We start from the raw sequence: 4,187 nt of genomic DNA, 5'->3' as shown, positions 1-4,187 counted from the left end.
ATCACCAGCGGGCCACTTGGATTCTTTTAAGTTAGATATAAGTCAGTTTTAAAGAACCTTTTATAAATTTTCCGAAAACATTTATTCTTTTCATTGGGAACTTGGACAATTGTGGAAGTTTACAGGAACATCGCCCTGGACAGGAACACACTCCACATACCATCATACTTAACTGGCGCAGTCGGTAAACGAATCGATGCAGCTCCTCTGCAGTATAATTATATGCAAGTGAGTAGAGTGAGAATAGAGATGCCAACATGTATATAAAAAAAAACACAAGCCCATTCCTTATACACACAAAACAAATGCCAAAGTGTACACATACAAAATAAATGCCACGATATATACAATACATAAATAAAATTCTACAAGTAAAAAATAATACAAAGTAACAAGTTTATTATTTTAAATGTACCGCAAAAAGTGATGCAAAATGTTCTACAGTAAAACTACAAATTAGTGTCTGACCACGATAGAGGTCAAATAGAACAAATTTGTTGGTCGGAATATATATTAAATACACCTGGGCACATAAGGTTCAAATAGAGCAATTATGGTGCCCAGAGTGAAAATGAATTGCAAATCTGAAAAATAAATTACACTCATGTCTGATAGACCGAAATATGTACAAGTGCGTGATTGAGGCTCAAGGTCGAGCATAATAAGTGAACGGCGTCAAACCTGTGCGAAAGCAATTCAGCAGCGACGATACGCTGGCGTGTCGAGCAGTTGCGTTGCTGTTCAAGCGGGTTACAGCCGGTCGAGCATATGTTCGAAGCAACTCAACAGTGACGATACACTGGCGTGTCAAACGGTTGGGTCGATGGTTCGAGCAGATTGCTAACGACCGGGTGGCCACAAGTTCGAAACAGCTCAACAGTGACGATACACTGGCGTGTCGAGCGGGTGCGTTGTGGTTCGAACAAGTAGCCGATTGAGTACAGTTTGAAAATGATTCAACGGCCACGATACACTGGCGTGTCGAGCAGTTGAGTTAGGTTCGAACAAGTTGCGCTAATTATTTTTTTTATAATTAGGTCTGCGGTACTCTAGCGGGGTTGACTCTCAATTATTAGACTTACAACAAATGCAACCAACACTGCCTATTGGCAAATGATCAATGTGGCAACGACAAGTAATAACAAATATACAAGCATTCTTTTCTTTCACTCCCAATATTGAGTAAATTAAAAAATAGAGTATTGACTCATATTAATAACCTATAATTACAGTTCCACACGAGGACAAAAACACATCTAACAATCCAACAACAACATTACCTTCGCCACGACGAATACATCAAAACTCAACAATTAATTAATCTCAATTGATATTTTACACACATTCATATTTTTTCAATTTCATATATACACAATTAAATTCAAAATAGATTAAACACATACACATACTTTTAATTCACTTACACAATTAAATCTAAACACAACATATTACACATACACCATATTTAAGTTTACAAGTATAATTAAGTTCAATACACGATTACATATATAACAACATTTAAACACACAACATTATTCACAATTAAAGGATTTCTCTAAGAGAGTAAATGTCTCAGATTTCAAAAGTCAAAAAACTTATTCCGGTAACTGGAAGTAGAGCTCGGTTGAGTGCAAGTCTTTCAGACGTTAGGGAAGATCAGGTGGCCTTACAAGCCGTTACTAGGCCCTCTACCAGTAGTGCCCCTAGCACGATAGATACTTCTTCTGGCTCAAGCCAATCCACACCAATACCTTCCATAATTTCCCCTCTAGACATTTGTCAATCTTTAAAAATTCCGGATGGTATTCGTTATCTCATTCCGTATGAAGGGAATCCAGCTACCCTAAATGACTTTATAAACAATGTCGAGGAAATTCTGCTTCTTATTAGAGGCACGGATAAGACTCCGTATGGGCAGTTTTTATTAAGAGCAATAAGGAACAAGATAGAAGGAAAGGCAAATGAGCTATTAATATCGTCAGGCGTAGGCTTAAACTGGGACGACATTAGATATACCCTAATAAGGAAATTCGCGGACAAAAGAAGTGAGGAAACACTAAATTTTGAGTTACACGGACTGGTACATAAAAGATTGCCACTGCAGGAATTTTTCGAACAAATTTTAGACATCAAGGCAACGTACTGGAGAGTTATAGAAAACACGGAGATAGAGAAGTCAGCTTTAAAATTTAAAAAGGAATCCTGTTTTAATACATTTATACATGGCATCAAAGGTCCATTAGGAGCGACTGTTAGAACCTTTAGACCTAGAACCCTCCAGGAAGCCTATGACGTGACTATCAAAGAAAGGGATATTTTTCTGAGAGAAAGTCGCAATAGGCAAATACAGAACCCAAGATATAATAATAGCAGCTACAACAGAAACGACTATCGTAGAAATGAAGGACCCCGGGATAACAGAACTAATAGGAGACCAAACTACTATGGAAATTATGAAGCTAGGGATCAATCCTCGTATCGCGATAAACCCAGGGATAATGGCAGGTGTAGTATGTGCCTATGCAATATTAAGAACAATTAAATAAAATAGCATATTAACATATGGCAGCACTTTGTTGCTATGTTTATGTTTATGCACGCAGTTAGGCCCAGGGCGGATGTAACATGATCGCCCACTCGAAGGCCACAAAGTATAAGTGCATTGCCCACTTGAAGGCCAAAAAGTATAAGTGCATGGTCAGCATTCACACGCCGACCAAATACATATTACATACGTACATACATATCTCGCTCTCCCGATAAGCCCAGATATATAAGATATACATAAGAACGCCTCTCCGCCGCTGGCGTACCCGGCAGCGCAGCTACGCGAATTAGCCTAAGTCCAAATATATTCAAAACTGAAAAATCAGACACTCTGTAGACATTGAGCTGGCAGAACCATTTCTGCCTACTCTAAAATATAAGAAGAAAATCGAATAAATATAAAGTCAGCCCGACGGCTGCACTCAACTACAAAACAGACTCGTGTTCTCAATTGGTGCTCATCTTTACACAGGTCTTATAATAAAATGAAGGCGATCATGCCAAAACAAGAGGACAGAAGTCGTGAGGACAGAAATAATCAACATTCAAAGAATTACGGAAATTCGGGACAGCAAAGACCAACACCACTGAATCACATAGAAGCAACAAATGAACAGGAGCTACACAATATTGATGACGGAAATTTTCAGTTAAAGGCCTCGTCGGACAGACGGGATACTTAGAGAAATTTGAAGTTGGAGGTTTTCTACTTTACATTTTAATTAATTTCGGTTCAAATAGACCACTAAAATTTCTAGTGGATACTGGTGCCACTTCATCTTTCATAAATCCAGAACTCGTTAAAGAAGAGAACCAACAAATACTTGAGAGACCGATTTTAATTATCACAGCCCTAGGCTCTCATAAAGTAAACAAAATGACCCAAGTCAAGCTATTCAATAAATACAACTGTAATGAAAATTTTCCATTGTTGCTCTTCAAATTTCACAACTATTTTGATGGCCTTATAGGCATGAATACTCTGAATACAATGTCAGGAGTAATAGACATTCCGAGCAAAACTCTAATGACACCCAGCTTCACAATTAGACTTTTCCAACAAGTAAAACAAAAAGCAAAATTATTTAACATTGAGGAATCTTCCAAGAAATTGGTAATGCTACCAGTTTCAATCAAGGAAGGTACATTTTTGTGTGAAGATCAAAATATTTCGAACGATTTATTTATCACAGGTGGCTTATACACAGCCCACAACTATTACAGTTGTATGGAAGTGACAAACTACTCTGTTAATGAAAAACAATTATATTTAGAGACTCCATTAGAAGTGAACTATTTTAACACGACCGAATTTATAATAATAAACGATGTTAAGGACTATGGCTCGGTAGTTTCGGACAGTAAGAAAGAGGGTAACAGCAAACTAAGATTAGAACATTTAACCTTAGAAGAAAAAGCTGCATTCGCAAAACTACACAAACTATATCCAAATATATTTTACAGAAAAGGAGATAAATTAACCTTTACCAATATAGTCAAACACAATATTAATACTACAGACGAAATTCCTGTATTCAAAAAATCATTCAGATATAGTCCGTCAGAAAAGACAGAAATAAGCGAACAAATCAATAAACTTCTGGAACAAGATATAATTAAACACAGTCATTCACCCTGGA

At 37.1% G+C, this 4,187-nt stretch overlaps 1 long non-coding RNA gene across 1 annotated transcript; it reads left to right on the top strand.

Moving 5' to 3' along the window:
* The first annotated feature begins 858 nt into the window (after positions 1 to 858).
* Positions 859 to 1,444, top strand: LOC116803146. The gene is made up of 3 exons (XR_004363413.1): positions 859 to 906; positions 1,038 to 1,182; positions 1,233 to 1,444. It is a non-coding gene; the product is annotated as an uncharacterized LOC116803146 (long non-coding RNA).
* Positions 1,445 to 4,187: the final 2,743 nt, after the last annotated feature.

The sequence above is a fragment of the Drosophila sechellia genome, unplaced genomic scaffold (assembly GCF_004382195.2).
Source record: "Drosophila sechellia strain sech25 unplaced genomic scaffold, ASM438219v1 U_298, whole genome shotgun sequence".
Classification (NCBI taxonomy): domain Eukaryota; kingdom Metazoa; phylum Arthropoda; class Insecta; order Diptera; family Drosophilidae; genus Drosophila; species Drosophila sechellia.
The sequence above is the reverse complement of the archived record's forward strand: the minus strand, read 5'-3'. Positions and strand labels throughout refer to the sequence as shown.